The 18602-nt window shown below is 41.2% G+C and overlaps 1 long non-coding RNA gene across 1 annotated transcript; it reads left to right on the top strand.

The window, feature by feature from the left end:
* The first annotated feature begins 8120 nt into the window (after positions 1-8120).
* On the top strand, positions 8121-10291 carry LOC311440046. The gene is made up of 2 exons (XR_014695177.1): positions 8121-8345; positions 8478-10291. It is a non-coding gene; the product is annotated as an uncharacterized lncRNA (long non-coding RNA).
* The last annotated feature ends 8311 nt before the right edge of the window (positions 10292-18602 follow it).

The following is an 18602-nucleotide window of genomic DNA, read 5'->3' as shown; positions in this document are numbered from 1 at the left end:
AGGAAAGGATTATCTCAGTAATTAGAAGATATATATATATATATATATATTTTTCAGTTGTGGACAATAATGAAAATGACAAGGAGAACTGAGTAAAACTTACAGGCTTCATCAATCCAAAAAGTAAAAATATCCATATTCTTGAAAGTTTTTTTGTTTGTTTTTGTTTATTGTTCATGTGCTTTAAAAGGAATAAAAGCTTATAAAAGCTTATATCAAAGATGATACAAAGAACTGAAACTTTCACTGATAGGAATGATACAAAAGTTTGGTTTAAAGTTAAGCATGTCATGACTTACACTGTTGAGAAATGAGTATTATTTTCTATTTGTATAATTTTCTAGTTGTCAAGTCCAGAGTTTTGTAGCAAGTACTCCAGAAACCTCATTCTTTATGTGTTGCACATATGGCTTATCGTTTTTTTCATTTGGTTGGCCTTTTTTTTTTTTTTTTTTTTTCTGACCAGAAAATGCTTTAATCCAACAAGAAAAAAAGAAAAATATACAACGCTGAAATTAGCTTTGAAATTGTGTTACAAGAACCTGCAGGACAAGTTAGCTATAATTTTTTTCCGTGCCATATGCTGGCCACTTGAAGATAGGTAGGTAGCTGTGTTGGTAGGCAGGCAGAGAGGCAGCTAGATCTATTGACCTGTATAGGAACTGGAAATCAGCTTGAAATATGTCCTGTTCTGCAGTCGAATCACAGCAAAACTGTTCAGAAATGTTCAAAGTGACTATAACTAGATTTTATAATCTTTGTGCAGAGAATCTAAAGACTTTTAGCTCCTTAGATACACAGACTGTTTGTAGCAATTAAATTTCTGTGTTATTCTAGATTAGATCAGAGAGCTGGGGTAAGCATTTAGAAAAATGCAATACTGGAGTCCCTCTGATACTCAATCAGAGTAAATTATATTCTTAAAATGCTCAGCAACTTTTTTAAACAGATTATAAGCCCCTTGGTCACTCAGGTAACCTAGTCTTTTATTAGGAAAATACCCTGAAACCCCCAATAACCCAGCAGTAACATTAACCATTTCCGGAAAATGAGAGAAAGGGGAGAAAAAAACAACTTTGAGCCATTCATCCACAGCAACACATTTAGTGTGTGCTACAGCGATGTGTCCTGGTTGTCCTGGGCAGCCTGGAGCTGCGCAGGATGGAGTTGGTGATGCAGCATGACTTTTCTGCACCTGTGTTTCTTGCTGAAACTATGCTTCATGAATTGCCACTGCTCCTCTCCCTCACACAGTTTAGTAGCCACACATCTATGCTTGGCAGCACGTGGGCATTCCTCCTGCTTCCCTGTTCTAGTCCTGTCTCCATCCTTCGCCTTAATTTCAAGCTTACCTTTTTCTGTGTCCTTCAGCTCCCTGCCTGATGGGTGGAGCTGGTGGCTGGCCTGCTGGAGCCATTTCAGCAAGAGAGAGATCTGTTAAAATACTCAAAAACATTCTCCTGGCTTTAACATGGCTATTGAAGCTACCTAAATTATAGCTTTCGCTTGATGCTCCTCTCAGAATCTCTTTGGTTTCTCTTGTTTATTTGGACATAACATCAGGCCTGCAACCTTATTTTGTTCAATCACCAACATAACAAACAAGTTTTTATGCATGATTTGCTCATTAGCGGCTGCTTCAAACACCCCATCTCCCGGTACATAATCCAATTTTAAAAATAATTGGGAAGATGATGTAGCATAATTAGCATTCAGAAATCTGTTTTAATCCATATGGCTCTAGGTCAGTTCAGGAGAAGTAATTTCAATTAGTCATTAATTGCTGGGGCTGGGGGTAGCTTGCAGGTTACACAACCCTGCGGTATCGCCTCCTGCTGCGGGCGCCTTGGCCCGACGGCTCCGTGCGGCAGGGAATATGATCCTCCAGAAAGTACAGGCTTGCCAATGATTCACTTGGCAGAGCTTTTCTCTTCGATTTATTTCAGATGGAAGGATCTGATCTTGCACCTTTTAAAGTTGGAGCAAGTTTAGCAATTTACTTCAACGGACGCAAGATTGGAGCTTAAATCCTGGGTTAATGCAGGCTGACACGGTCGTTGGAACCGGGCTCATTAGAGTTTCTGTGGTTCTTCCGTGTGTGTATGTGTGCATGCATGTGTGAAAGTGGAGTGCTAATGTTAATACCTTGGCCATACACCAACCGCAGTAATGCCACATAAGTAAAATTCACCCCGAAGCCTCAGCTGGAAGAGCTCTTCACAGCCAGGATTGTAATGCAGTTGATGAGTGACTCATTTGTTGCATTGCAGAAGTGGATACTCTTCTGTAAGATCTGCTATTTATTTTATCAGGATAAGCACCTGGCAAAAAGTAGCATTCAACAGAAAGTCCCAAGGAAACAAATCAGAACAGACATCACCGAGGCAGGGAATATCTTTATAAAACTGCCCTGTGCAGATGCACAGAGGTTTTTAATGCTATGCAAATGACTGTTATGTAGAAGTCTAACAGGCTGTAGTGAAGATGAATCATTTAAATTAACTTAATCGCTACATATTCTGTGAAGGTGTTATCCGAGAGTCTCGGTTAGGTATCATTGCTAATGGCTGACAAGTTTAGAACATTGTTTTGAAATTCAGAAGTCACAAAGTTTACATCTGATGGAGAAGTAAAATCCTAGTAGCACAACAGCTTGACTTTTTATTTTGAATCTTTCATTTAATAACTCCTTGGAGAAAAAGAATGACAGCATTGGGATTTATCTTCTCACTTCAAGGTATTTCACAATTCATCTCAAGAAACTCTGAAGTTTTCTTAATGTAAACAGAATGAGTTAAGATTTGTAAATATATCCATTTTTAACTTGTTCCTTGTGCTCTTTTCAATTAAGTACACAGGGATGTTACCATTATCTCATTGCTGAGTTAGCCAACAGAGCAACACCCTTCCTCATTTGTGTCATTTAAATTTAACAAAAACCACTCTTGATACAGGATGATGTTGTATAGCTGTATCGCGTGCATTTCTAAGATGTCTCATCCATCAGCTCTCACAGTTTATGCCCCTGGGGAGGTGAAGTAACTTGGCCATTTTTTGGGTCCCGCTCAGCTCCAGAGCAGGCAGCAGCACCAGTGATCATTCCCACTATCTCCCACCTTCTTCTCTGTGTTAGAATTAATTGTATTAGCTAATCCATGGATTAATTGGGTCAGGTTAGCAATATTTCTTTAAGGTATAAAGTAGTGTAGGAGGGCAGAGCTTGAAGCAGAGGGTTGAATCCTCAGGCTTAATGAGAAAGAAGGCTTCAGCATACGTATTTAAGCAAGGGGTTATTGACAGAAGGAGAATGGATGTGAGACATGGAAATACAGCAAATACAGGAGTGACCCAGATCACCTTGACCACAGCTCCTGTGGGCAAATGTCTGCTCCGGCCTCGGGCAACCAGGGGCTGACAGGAAGCTTCTGCGTTGTCCCTTTTCCCCCATACAAATCCAAAATCCAAAGCTTTGGACTTGTCCTTCCTATCTATTCCCCCTGCAGAGCAGCTGGCACACCAGCCTGCCTCTGCCCTCTCAATCTTCCTTTTCCTCCCTCAGTAATTTTTCCATGCAGCACCTCCCTCCACCTGCTCGCCCAGCTCGCTCACAGAACCACAGACTGCCTGAGGCTGGCAGGGACGTCTGGAGGTCACCTGGTGCTTCAGCAGAGACACCTACAGCTGATTCCCCTCCAAAAGGTCCCAGTGGGTTTGAAGCTCTCCAGCAGGAGCCCCCAGCCCCTCTCTGGGCAGCCTGTGCCAGGGCTGCAGCACCCACCCAGCACAGACGTGCTGCTAGGGGCCAGCGGCAGCCCCCAGGGCTCCAGCTTGGGGCTGAGACCTCTGGGCCTGGCCCTGGGTGCTGCTGAAAGGAGCCTGGGTCTGTTCTCTTAACACCCTCCCTTTGGTAGTTATGGACATTAATAAGATCCCTCCTCAGCCTCCTCTTCTCCAGGCTGAGCAGTGCCAGCTCTGTCGGCCTCTCCTCAGAGAAGAGCTGCTCCAGGCCATAAACTATCTTGGTAGCATCCTGTTGGACTCCAAGTTGTTAAGAGGTGGCCCTCCTTTGGACTCCCTCCACTATATCTAGGTCTCTCTTGTTGCAATTCATACTGGTTTTATGCGAAACGGGCTTAATTCTCACAGAGCCACAGTGAGCCCATGCATGTGATGAAGGGCTGTGTGTTTATGTTCATGATACTCTTAGCTACTATAAATTATACGCGTGGGAGTGTAGTTTGCAAATTCAGCAGTCTTGTATGGTCTCTCCACCCACATAATTTTATTACGAGTGTGTCAGCTTGGTGAGAGCATAGCATGCCTGGAGGGAGAGGAAGAGGAGAGCCCAAAACACAAGGGTAAGGGTGCACGGCAGCTGCCCTCCACCTCTCCAGGCATAGATGTCAACAGGTCTACAGGAGATGATACTGGCCCCTGGCTTTAATGATAGGAAAGTGAAATAATGCTAAATAGAGCAGAGACAAAGAGGGGAGTGCGATGGAGGGAGTAGGGTTTCCCTCACTCAGTCTGCTCCCAGGGAGTCCTGCGAGATCAGGGGGTGCGAGGCACAGCCATGAACTCAGCACAAAGGGCAAGAAAGCCGGTCACGTTCGGGTGTTCATTGCCGGTGATCACACAGTATGCTTTTAAACCTATCAAAAAATGCTCAAGTACCACTGCACTTCTTTATGGCTTTAAAACTGATGTAAATTTACATGCAAATTAGGTGCAGCCCTCAAGCTCTTGGCAATTTGCCACTGCAGCCTTCGATATTGCCCCTGAGTAGATCATCTTTTATGAGAAAGCCATCAGTCATCCCACAATACTGTAGGAGGATAATTTCCTTGCATGAGTTGCATAAAGATGGCACTGCATATTTGACAGAGCACAGCCCGTAGCGCTGCACTACCAAAAGCAAAGAGAGGAAACAATTTTGCTTTTCGGATCTGGTTAGCTGGTTGGTTTCTTTTCTAGGCTACTGAGCAACTGTAGAAATTGGACTTAAAGGATTAAAACAATACTTTTTTTGGGGAACTGAAATTCAGTATTCTCACGTATGTGCAAGTGATTGAGATCTTTCGATAAACAATACAATTTAACTGTTGTGTACACTCCCTGATACCACTTAGTACAAATGTTGTATTTCTTTCCACTTCACTGGCTTAGTGGTTAAATTTACCTATCTGTAAAGAATGTCACAGAAAAAAAATAACTCCTGATGGTGAAATCCTGAAAATTACTGGTCATCCCCGCAAAAAATAATTTTTGAGAGGAATTTCTTTATAAGTCATTACAATTGCTTACTGCTATAAACTCCTACTGTTTGCTTCTTGATTGCTTGTTTTGGTGAAATGTTAATAATGCAGCAGTGGATAGAAAGAGTCGATAATGAGGTAATGTGTATTTATGGGATATATGTCCAAATGATCCTTAGTGCATGGTTGTTTGAAAATAAATAGTGTATTGATTGAAACAACTATGGAACTAAATGGTATTCCAACACGTGGTGATAGCTGATAATTACTTAGAAGCCATTTTTTTGTGTTAATACAGCAACTATTCTATTTTTACCTTCTTTGTATAGAAAGGCAAATCCACTTAGAAAAATATGATAATGATTTCCTGGGGTTTCTGTATCAGTTTGATAATTCTCCCACTGATGAAAATACAATATTCATACATATTTTCTGTCACAAGAATATCTACATAGTCCCATTTCAACACAGTCAATAGCAATTTGAAAGAGGTTTTAAATAGAATTTAATGTAGCCATATCACTAATACTCTATTAATACCACATAATCTCCTGTCATGGGAACAATCAATGGGAACCATCTCCACAAGCTCTACATAGGTGAAAATATCCAACAGAAGCCTTAAATTTGGGGGGTGAAATCTTCCATGGCAACGTTTTTGAAACACTGGAGTTCTCTGTGTGTAAGTGAGATTTGCACATGCAGAAATTAGAAATTTCAGGTAGCCATTGCTACAAGAAAAATACAAGTAAGAAATAAGATCTGTTTGTGAAAAATGTCACGTAACTTTAGCAGCCACTTTTGAAGTGATGTTCAGGGAGAATGAATGGTTCTTTGTAAATAAAAAGCCTCTTGCCTTGCTTATGTTATGAAGACTGTAGGTTTAAAATTTTTCCCAAATGGCTTATTTTGGGTAAATAAATGAAAGTTATGAGGAAGATGATAAGATAGGAGAGGAGGAGAGGGTTATCAGATGAATGGGTTTTCCTTTCTGATTTGATGGACTCTGATTCAAGTTCTCTTTATATTCTAAACCCATCAGACAAAATTCCTAAAGAGAGGAAGAGTTGATAAAGTTTATGGGGTGAACAGCAAATGGAAAAAAAAAAAAATCAACTTTGTAAAGGCTAGGATGGTTTGCAAATATGCAGTAAATTAAGAAACCAGTTTCAATCAAAAATGAAGCAGTAATAGGCTTGTTTGTTTGTTTGTTTTTCCATGTCAGAATAAAAATTAAAAATGAGTTTTTTAAATGTTAACTAATTATACCCTGAGTTGCAGTCAGTGGAGTTGGGTTTTACCAAATGTTTGGGATGCTGGGGTGTTTTAACCAAATATTTGGCATTGATAGTTGCCAATGGAATACAAATCCCAAATATTTGGCATTGACTCGCACAAAATGATGTAAATAATGACTTGATAATCTGTTCTCAGCATGAAGAAGATACTCTCTGCCTTGCCTTACAATCAACACATCTTACAATTATTAGCAGCATTGTTTTGTTGTCTGATTTTGCAGTTGGAAAAATGTAGAATAAAGAAACCTGAGGATGTGTTCACTCTCCCAAGTGTGGCATACCCAAAATGTAACACAAAGCCTCCTCTACTTGACTTTACACTTTAGGTTAAAAAAAACCTTGCTACTAGGTCACAGCTAAGATGACCACAATATCCTCTCTTGTAAGCATTTCTTTCAAGTGCAATTGGAGGCATAAAATCTATAGTGATCTATAATACTCTATCCCCTGGTTTCTTTTATAATTCATCAGACCTTTTGTAGTTGCTATCATCTACATTGAAAGCTTTGAAACTACTGAACTATGAAGTTAAATCACATTTAATTGCCTGCCCGCAGCATCAGAAAGGAAAAAGTTGAATCATTTATTCACTTATAAACACTCTCTACACAGCACATGCAGCCTGCTAGATTTAAGAACAGCTACCTTAATACCTGCTAGCTTAAAATCCAAATGAGCATTACACAAACCTATAAGCATTTAGCAAACAATTTTTTAGCATTTTTTTTTCTCTCAAGGAAGGCAGAAAGAAGCATATGAGTATACCATTTGGGTAATTCAAAGGGCAGTTACATTTTTGCATAGGAAAAATCAAGGTTATGGGGCATTTGTCGAAGCAGTTGTAAAGCCAACCCAGTTTCTGTAATTGCCAGCACAAGTCTAACAGTGCAGCCTGCAGCAGTTGCACCACTACAGCTCTGTGTTTATTGATCCCTGTGATTCAATGTTTTTGCTCATGGGCATAAGTCAGCACTTTCAGCAGATCAGCACAATGGTGGAAGGATCAATCATTACTTTCCCCCTCCTGAGCCATTTTAATTGTGATATCAAAGATGGAGTAATCCTTTCTTAGGTCAGAAGATGCATTTGAAGCCAGGACAAAACTGTGCTATAAAAGCAGACAGGCTCTGGTATGCAGATCGAGAGGAAAACTTCCTAATTCCACGAACTGACCTGAAAGCAGCAGCCAGTGACGCTGAGCTCAGTTTAAATTGTTACAACAACCAACTCAATAAATAAAGTGGTTCACTTCCCTCACCTCTCCCTTGGCAGCAGCTGAGAACTGAAAGACAAACCATCTCTGCAGGACAATGGCGCTCCAGGGAAATTATTAAGCTCAGGCTCACAGTCTTTATTTTGACATTCGAGAATAACCCAGAGTGCAGACATGTTACCAGACATGTGAGGGCTGATCTCATTTGAACTTTAGCTGCGTCTTTTTTTTTTTTTCCTTTTAAATTTTCTTTCCTTCCATCCGCCAGTGTTTAACCCATGATAAATAATTTCTTTAAAAATAAAGGTCTTCAGAGCCCAGCTGTCAGTTGTTGTGATTAATGGAGAGGTGTAATTAGAGGCAGCAGAGAGTTGTGATAGCACCTTGTCAAAATGCAGGAGCACTGCCTATAGCGGGATTCATCGTTTTGCTCTTTTGCTTGGAGGTGTGTTTTCTTCATCTTTAGTTGTGCTGGATATTAAGGCATTTGTGCTCCACGTGGAAGATTGCTCTATAGCTTCTGAGGCTTTACTGGTTGCTCTCCTATGGATGGGGCCAGTATGGGAACTGCTGAGTGAGGTAGGGAGAGAAAGGAGCTTTCTTCAGAGGCTCTGTGCTGGCCACACCATCAAGACATTTTGTTTGGGTGCAAGGTAATCCCTTGATCTTCTCCCTCCTCATTTTGGTTCCTCTCCATCTTTTAATCCTAAGAACAATTCCAAGGAATTTAAAGCTGAGAAATCCAGAAGATCTTCTGCTGTAGGCTTTCTTCCACCTGGAGAAAACATCAATGCTGACCCAGACAGCCTCCTTCTACAGAAAAGCAAGGGGAAACTTTGAAGTGGGCCTGGAGAGTCAAGAGAGGAGTTTTGTCTGGGAAACTGCTTCAGAAATGTTGAACTGCTCAGCTGCCACTCAAGAGGTGCCAGAAGGACAGAAGAAACTGTGATGTCCCTCGCTGTCTTTGGGTTGCAAGGGAGAGATGGGACATAGCTGGGGGCTGGCTGGTGATTGTGATCTAGAGACCAGCCACATTAATGCAAGGGCTTCAATTAAAGGATTTCACAGGAGGGATGCAGAACTCGACCCCGAGGTCCTGACGGAGTGAGGAGGGCAGCTGCTGCAGGCAGGGGAGCAGGTCCTGCCCCTCACCACACAGGAGCACTGCGAGCGGTCATAACGCTGGGCATCTCTGTCCTGCAGCTGATGGAAAGGTGAGGAAAGGGCTCCCCGGCCTAATTAATTTGGAGTGGCCTGAAGATAAATCAAGGCTGAAAACACACAGCCTGCCTGAGCACTGAAATTACATTCCAGGCACATAGTTACTCAGCGGCTTTTACGTGGGGATCCGCAGCACAACCTTACAGCACAAGCGTGTCTTCCTGGTCGCTGCTGAGCTGTCAGGTTGCACACCTGGAAACAGAAGGTTTGGGACCCGCTGCAAGATTAATTCACTGTGTATTGGTGAGAAATTTAGTTATCTTGATAAAAGACCTTCACAGGAGCCTTTGCATTGTGGCCAGTAGAGCACAATGTCATGCTGTGCTGTGGGAGTGCCAGAAGATGTCAACCAAAAGCAAAGCTGTGGTGTAGGTGTTCAGTAGTGGACCTCAAGACTTCTCATCTGACCCTCACACAGCAAAACATAAGCACAGGTAGCTCTGGATACTTTGATTTCTCACAATGTCCTTCAAAACTGGCAAAATGTCCTCATTCAATTTTGCATTTAACTGAAATCACAGCAGTTGGCTCTTTCGTATCAGTGATATTAAAAAGGCCTCTGTGTACACAAATTGGGTAACACATCCTGCCACTTCATTTACATCCAGAAATGGGCAAAAATTCAAAATCTTTGTGCCTACATTTAAAGTGAAATTCAGAGTGAAGAATCTGTGACCAAGCTACTGAAAAGATGGGAGCACTGAGTGGAAAAGGTACACGTGTAAATAAAATAATTAGGAAAGAAGTATCAGCGTACAAAGCAGGGGAGGAATGGAAAAAAAGAAGGAAAGCAAAATGCAGATTCCCTGAGATGGGAACGCACAGCAGGTGTTTGGACAGTAAACAGGCAATAGTAGATGATTTTATGGCAGTCCTACAGTGAAATGAGGTCATCCTGCAGACAGAGGCAATCTAGTGGACAAGGATAGGTGCCTTTAAAAATTAAGATGTACAGAATGAGGTTATTGGAGGTGGAGCTGGCATAAAACTGCAGAGATGGATGGAGAGGTATCAACAAAGAGGGAAAAGGTAGGAGAGAGAAGAAAGGCAGCGTATCATGCGTTCCCTGCAGAGAAAACTATTATGACTTTTAGATAACTTTAATAGTCCGAATCCTTGAGATACTGTTATCAGGAGAAGGAGCTTGAAATACAGCAATAGATAAAAGCAAATCACAGCTCTGACATAACTTGTGTAATAGCATCCCCCCCTCTGTAAGGCGATGCTGAGAAAGTTCAGATTTTGATCTATTGCTGCCTTGTGCTGGGTGTGATCCAACGTGGGGAAGTCAACACAGTTTGATACACAGCAAACAACTTTGTGTTTTAAATCTAAAGCAAGGCAACTTTTTGGATTTTTTTTTTCTCTGAAAACCAGAAGTTTGGATGGATAAATTGGAACTGGAGAGAAAAGAAGTGGTTTTGTTCAGCTGTGCTATGAAGCACTTATGCTTCCTCCCTCCTCCCCTCTCCCCCAGTCTGGGAAGCAAAATCCAAACTGTTTGCCACAGACCTTTTTCCTTGCTTCACATAATTTATATATATGTATATGTATTGGTAGAAATGGACCCAGGCTCCTTTCAGCAGCACCCAGGGCCAGGCCTAGAGGCCTTGGGCCTAAGCTGGAGTCCCGGGGGCTGCCCCTGACCCCCAGCAGCACGTCTGTGTAGTTATAAAACTATATAAATATAAATTACATTATTGTAAAGCACACTTTGCTACCCCTGCTGTCCCCTTTTAATTTTTGCTACTCTCATGTGCTTTTATCTTATTTTTTCCCTTTTTCCTGTCTTTTTTTTTTTTTTTTTTAAATGTATAAGGTGACCCCAGCTATTTTCTAATCTGTATTAACATTAATTTCTCTCCCCCTACCCAGGCAATCACAGCAAATGCACTCCATGGGTTAAAGGTAGGGCTCCCCCTAATCACGCCACCATCCCTTCTGTTCAGGGCACCAAGCCAGTGTTTGCCGTCCTACCGCTTGGTTCCATTACGAAGAGAAAGCAGTGGTAGAGTCGAGTGGCTCTCTGATGAGACCCCGCTTGTTTCTTATACTCATTTGCACTCCCATTTTCCTGAATGCATCAGGGTTTGAGCAGTACAAGGCAGCATGCCCTGCTCCTTCTCAAGTCAGCGTTCAGAACCCACAGTGTTTTCTTTGCTTTGTCTCTGGGCAGCTCTGGGCAATGCTTCCCGTCTGCCTTTTCTTGCTGTTTCTCCACTGTTTTTCCTTTCTTCCACAATACAAAACACTTCCCAAGGTAACCTCAGAGAAATCTGTGCACCTGTGTGTACTTGGCACGTCGCAGTGGTTTGCACGGAAGGTGCTTTGTTCATGCATTAACCCAGCTACCTGCCTTACAGCGAGCACTTGTGTGCTGGTAGCTTCCAAAAGGTAGGGTTGTTCTTTCAGCTCGTGAATTAAACCAGGGCTAATCCAGTTTGTGGGAATAATCTGTGATTTTCTACCTGACCTGGACAGGCTGTCATGAAAACTTGCTACAGGCACGCTCTTAATAATGGTAGGTTTTTCTTTATTACTTATTTCCTTTATTTATTTATTTCTAGTTTCTGTGCCGTAAATCAGAATAGCTGAGAAGAAATGTCTTCTGAAAGCTAGCTCCTGTTGTGGGTTCTTCCCTGAGAAAAGTGGCGAATCCTTCTTGTTCATTGTGGCTGAGCACATAATAAATGTAAACACCGTGTTTGCTTTGTGGAAGGAGGTAGCAAACTACCAAAGCAGCCCCCTCATAATTCATCTCAAGGGCATGTTTAAAGCAACAGAAAAAGCTGAAGCTTGGCAGTAGTGATGAGACTCCCAAGGTTAGGAGGAGAACAGGCAACTGCTGTTGTCTCACAGCCAAATCCACTCTGACAAGACTGGAGGAGCACTCCTTGTGGGAATCTGTGCTTAATCAGGGGGACTAAAACATTTTCTGGTATTTAGATGGAACAATAATCCTGTGTCTCACTTCTTCCCAGTTTCTGGCTGAAACGGCTGGACTCCTTTGTAGATTTTGTGCTGCCTTTTTGTGTTTTGACAAATGCCTTAAGGGGAAACCAGCTCAAGGAGGTAGGTGTTGTGGCCAGCTCTGAATGCGATGAGGGATGAGGTCGGTGATGGGGTCATTCTCACCTCCTTGTAGTGCGTGCCGTGCTCCTGCCCTGCTTTCCGCTCCTCTTCTCATGGCAGGGTGGAGGGGAGAGAAGAGGGAATCCTGAAAAAAGCAGCACTAAGTAGCTAGTAAACGAAAATGATCGTTTTTAAGAGTGGTTCATGTTTATTGCACAATGAAGAGGAAAGAGTCCTTTAATTAATATTAACAATTGAGAGAAGATTAGAGCAGAAATACCCTATTAACGCTTTCTCTAATCCACCTATAATTGTATACCAAGCTATCAGTGAAGCACTTAAAACCCCCAAAAAAGCTTTGGTAAGAACCAGAAGGCAATTGTCCGCTTCAGCATCTCAGACATTTGGATGTGGACGTAATCCAGCTAGGATTGTCCTTCATTCCTCTATCACTGTGCTGCTGGTGGTCCTGGACCAAGTTGGTGACTGCACAGCTTTGGCTCTCAAAGGGAGCCCCGTGGCAGCCAAGCACTGAAACGTGGGAGCTGCCACTGAGGATGGGAGGAAATTTGCTCCTGTGTGACAGGAATAAGGCTGTCCTGCGTTGCCTTCAGTGATCTGCCCCTCTGTATTAGCACACAAGTTTCAGAATTATTCAAATAATCTTGATTGCTTTGTCTGGGGGGAAAAAAAAAAAAAAGCGTATCTGATCACTGCTAGTTCGCATCACTTTTTACTTAAGTTCGGAGAAGGCACAGCTCTCCAGTGAATTAATTAATTTCAGTCAATTTTGACAGACTGCTTAAATCAGCTTAGAAGTGCCACAGCTGAGTAAACCCATCTAGGAGTTTATGATTGCTCCTTTTCGAAGGATCTGCTCAGTACCAACAGCAACTGGAACAGTGCAGTGAGGAGAACCACTTAATTAAATAACTGTTACGAGAGCAGACAATGTACGGTTCCTATAACGAAATTGATACGAAGCTTTAAAGAATGATAAGGATTACTTTTAAACATTTATATATTTTTAGTTACATTCAGGATTCAGTGGGAGATGTAAAACATTCTCCTCCATGTCACAGACCTGATCACGCGTCAGCTTTTGAGCTCAGCATGCAGCAGGCTCTCCTCCTGCAGCCAGTGTGCAGCTGCCTCTTCCCAAGGCTGGGGCACTAGTCTTTCCCAGATAATTTAATCACACACCAAAAAATATTATTTCATTAATGTGGCCCATCAGCCTTACATATGCCAAGCTGACACAAACTCTCTGTCCCAAAGAAAAAGTACATTATAAATGCAGACACCTATGAGGGTGACCTCTAGACCAGAAATTTCTTTACAATATCGGTTTGAGAGGACACAGTCTGTGGATCTTCTGTGAAATGTGGTTTTCTTCCATGCCTCCTATTTAATTATTTTTAAAGAGCAGTAAAATCTTAGAAAACTATGTTGTTATATCTCAACAGGTCCCTCTGCCCTTAACTATTGCAGAAGGTATTTCCCATGCTCTATTTTGATTATAAGAGAAAAAAGTTAAATGCAGCCACCTTGAACTTAAACATGGGAATGGTATTTGTATTATCCTTTCAATTAGTCCTGTGTTTTCCTGAATCTCAGTGCCTAATTGTAGCAGCCAACCTAATTGACCTGTTTAAGTCTTAATTTACCGGAGGCCTGCCATTGATGCAACGTCTCCAGAAACTGCGCCAGTCCTAGCAATAGTGGCAGTCAGAAACTGTTGTCATCTCCTGGTTGCTCTTCCTTCTTGAATCATTTAAAAAGGTCATGAATTTCTTAGAAAATCAGAAAACAAAGCACCGACAAGTAAAGAAAGCCCTTTGTAAGTTTATATATGGGAATCAATTTACTTACATGAATTGGGAAATGATGCTGTGGCCAAAGGGAAAATGTGAAACCCCATACACTACACAATGAAATTACTTTTTGTTGCTCATTGTTTCAGGTCAAGCAGGTTACTGTGCCTGTAAATTTCTTTTACTACGAGGCACAGTTGCTGCAGATGACAAAGCAATCAAAAACTACACACCTTGGGGAGCCTTGGCAATTTACATGGCAAAACAAAGAAGATGTGGGCTTTGTGCCTCCTAGCAGCCAGCGGGAGGCTTTTCCATCAGCCCTAGAGAAGCCGAGATTTCATCCAGAATAGCTTTGAAGAGCTTTTGACTAAAGTAGACCCAAAGAAGAAGTACAGCAAGAAGAGATGACAATTAGCAAGTGAGAGTGCAGAATATGGTACTGGGCTTGCACTGATGCTTCATGGTAGCATGTGGTTTTCATTATCTTACTTGGGAAAAAAAAAGCAATCATTTCTGGTTTTAAAATAAAATGAGGGAACCGAGCAGCACAGGTAATACTAAGAGGTTGCTCTAATGCAACCATTACCCAAGCAATTCCAAAGCAGTAATGGGCAAACAGGATTTTCTTTCTTTTCTGTCTGTTCTGCCCCCTAGACTTCTGTTGGAAGTCAGTGCAGACTCTCGGGCTGAGGATGTGTGTGTGTGGAGCACACAAGCTGGATCTGCTAGCTGACCATGAACAAGGGCAGTGGAGCTGAGGGATAGGCTCCCTGCAGAGGCTGTGCTGTCCTTGATGGTTTCAAAACTCATCGGGGTATAGCCCTGAGCAGCTGGGGCTGGCTCTGCCTGAGCTGTGTGGAGAAGACAATTTGCTAACCATCAGCTGAGAAATTTTATTGATATTTTAAAGGTTTGCTCCTGCTTCTCATATACTTTTTTTTTTTTTTTTTTTTTTTCCTTTTCTGCTGACATCAGCTCTACCTGACCTGAATGGAGCCATGGAAGTATGAAAGGAAAACATTAAGTCGATATGGTTCGAAATGATCTATTTATTTTGGTGTGGCTGCCAAACGGAAAATCATGGCCCCATCTGTGCTGCAGTCCCGGCCAGGCGTCTCAGCTCATTGGGATGGGCATTTAATGAAAGCTGAAGTGGCAGTAATGGTGCCAGAGAATTCACTGGGAAAACATGGGTGGCTCTCAGAAACTGAGGGAAATGCAAGGTTATGCTGAGGCTCATAAGGGCTGTCCTGAGCCATTAGTTCCTTAACCATTATCCCTTTGTGGGTTTGTGTCTCTGTAGGAGCTGCAGCAGAAGTGACCTTTAAGGGAGGCTTTGAAGGAGGAACATCAGGTCTCCTCTCAGATTTGAGAGGGAAATGCTTTCAGTCCATTAAGAGTGGCACGGAATGCAATTCAAAACTGAGAAGTATGACACAGCAGCAGCCAAGCTGGTATTAGTATTGGAGCAGAGGCAGGGATCAACATCTCTGTAATAGTTTGTGTTCGAAGCAATAGGGAAGAGCAGCCAGTGGAGGGCTGCGAACAGAAGAGTCATTTGGCTGAAGCAATGAGCCAGAAAAATTATCTGTGAAGAAGGATGGCTGTAAGCGAGGTGGCTGGGGATCTGTCAGGGTCAGAGAGATGCTTCTAATAGTCCAAGACAGAGGTTAATCAAGACCAATACAAGCATTTTGCAAAGTGCAGTTAAAAAGGCAAAACTCTTAGATCTGTTGTCTAAGGAAGACCTAACAAACGTGCAAGAAAAAGCACAGGGGCTGACTAACTCCAGCAGAGCTTATATCGAATTATTAGAACTAACAATAGGACCTGTCTCTTCATAAACTTGGTTAATATTGCTTCGGGGAAGCAAAGACAATATTAAATGTTTGTATCTATCCAGGAGATCATAACATCATCTCACTCTGTTTATTATCATTTAATTCTTTAGGACTCTTAAAATTGTAATAGTCTTCTGTTGGTGATGCAGTGACGAAGATATAACTGTACTGCTAATCAGGACCCATGAACAGCACAGCCTGTTACTGAATATATTTATATTTTACTACCATGAGCCCAATTAATACCAGATTGTTCATTAGGAATCAAATAGCTTATGTTTAAATGTAAAAAAAAATAATATTTGAGAGATAAATTTTTAAGCAAATAGAGGCTATTACGTGTGCTTTGTCAGTTGAGATATTTGGCATGTCAATTTATTTTTCTATTTATTACAAGAAACTAAAACGAGTCAAAATAGTAAATGCTTCTTCTTTTTACAAATTGCCCATGAAGTGAATCATTAAGCGGTAGGCTGTGTCTGCCGCACAGAAGAGTTGCTCTGTGCTGCTGATTGCTATGTTCCAGGCTGCGCAATAAAGGCAGTTCTTCATAATTGTCTCTGCTACAATAAAGGAGAAGTATAATGAAGAACTTAGGTTACATTATTTTTTTAATAGCAGAAAGGAAGGAATTTTTCACTCCAAAAAAGCCTCTTCTTTCTCTTGCGTCTGTGAACATGAGGTTGTCCTCAGCACAGTTCACAGTAATGAGTAAGTAATGAGTTGAGGGCAATTCAATGATGAGGTAAGTAAGGTTATATAATCGGGTATTATATGGTCACCTATAAAGGCATGGACAAATCTACCATTGCCTCTAAAAGAGCCAAAATTTCACCTACGTCATAGCAGACATTTGGGAGAGTAACTCTTAACTGCAGTGAAGTACTCGGCCAATTTTCAAAATCTTAGAGTCTGTGTGAAATGCAAGTTGCCTGTTACTATTTATGTTCTTAAAACAAAAGGAAGACGGCATTCATTGAAAGGTATCCAAATGAAATTTAGAAACATAGCTTGATGAATAATGATGCGGAAAAAAATTGGGAACAATTGCTACAGAATTGCTGAAGTCCAATAGCGCAGTTCAGCTCATTATTGCTCTGTGAGAGCTTGTCAGGGGGTGTTTCTTCCCCATATTTTCTTGTCAATTTAGCAAAATTGCACCCCCATCTCCCTCTCCCTTTACCATCAATCCAATTTTAGATTGCCTCTAGATAAATTAAGGAATTTCTCCATCTCTTGGGATGGCTACAAAAGGCCATGGGAATCCCACAAATGGGTTCACTAATGTGTGTGCTGAACCCCCGGTCAACTCTCGAAACCACTCTGAGCCTGCCCCTGATGAAGTGGCCTTGTGAGAGATCCAAGGCTGGACCGCAGCTGAGAGGGCTGTGACCTGGACTGAACAAAAAGCTGGATCTCCTTGTTTCCCACTGATTTTAGTGTAGTTGAATGTGCTCAGTATCTTGCAATGATGTGTTTTACTATAGAAAAAAAAAAAAGTTAATAACACTCCATGCAAATATTTAGTCACTTGATGTAATACATCTGAATTTTGAGCCAGCAAACTATCCCTTCAGTCCACTTATCAGTATTTTTCTCTGACTTTCTAACTTCAATTATTTTCTCATCATTGTGTTGGTCTTCCCTAATGCATGGATTACATGATGGAGCAGAAAATATGTTCTTGTTTATTCAAGGGAAAAATTACACAAGTAATTTTATTGCGTGTGTTTATAAGCAAAGGAACTTGCTTAAGAGGATGTGATTTCTAAAGTGTCTTCATATGTATTGCAAACATAAAAGAATTATACAAAGAGAGTACTATGATATTTATTAGCAGATAATATTTTTTCCCTTGATTCAGTGCTGACACAAAAATAGCCTTGCTCTTAGGTTTAAATTATGCTTTAATTAGGTTGTTATAAACTCACCTGTGACTTTATTAATCTTGCAAAAACAATGGTTGTTTCATGTACACGGTAGCTGGAGAATAATAGTTTGTATTTGTTTAAAATGCTTGTTTTATTAAATTAAGTGCTTAGACTAATTAAAGACATTTTTTGGGATGTCTCAGCTTTAGCCTACTAAATGAGAGGCACAAGGAGGTACACATAGATACTTGCTTATTGCCCATAAATCCACGCTTATTACAACTGTAAACTCTGGAATACAGCTTTATGACTCCAATTTCATTGAAGACTATATAGGCTATTGCTAATGCTAGAAAAAAAGACATTTGAATAAGAGCAATTTTGAATTTTGGATTTGATTGCTTTTAATTGTGAATTATGTTGAAGTACTGTAGTCATTATCTTAAAAACTATTTAATTAAATGTAAGCATCCAACTGTGCGTCTTTTCAAAGAGCCAAATTGCTCTAAGATCTTGAACGGAAGAACAATATATATATATGTGTGTGCAAGTATCACAGGGTTTAAAAAACATTCTCTCCTCAGGTTGCGTGTGGGTTTTTTGTATTTTTTTTAGAATTTCCTTATTTTAGGGTGTCTCAGTTACAGCTTTAATGATTCTTTTAGTCTCTATTTCGTGTATGCAATTTGAATTCCTGAAATAATAAGCAGCAATTCAGAATCACAACACAGAGGATCATATTTGCCATGTGAGTCCTTAGATCCACCTTACAAAACTCTTCCACCTGAGCTGATAGCTGATGTGGGTGGACATTAAGGATAAGACTCAGCTATGGGGAGCAATATGCAAACATCCTGGGCAAAGAGGGGGATGAAGACCTGAATCCTGATCCACGCAGTCTGTCAGAGTGGAAAAAAGACTATTCTGTGCACTGCCACCAAATCCAAGCTCTTTTGCTCTTAATTTTTCCTTTTCAGTCTCTCACTCTCCTAATTACGTTTTCTCCCCTCAGAG

Source organism: Aythya ferina (assembly GCF_964211825.1).
Source record: "Aythya ferina genome assembly, chromosome: 7".
Classification (NCBI taxonomy): Eukaryota; Metazoa; Chordata; class Aves; order Anseriformes; family Anatidae; genus Aythya; species Aythya ferina.
This window is presented reverse-complemented; position numbering and strand designations above follow the sequence as displayed.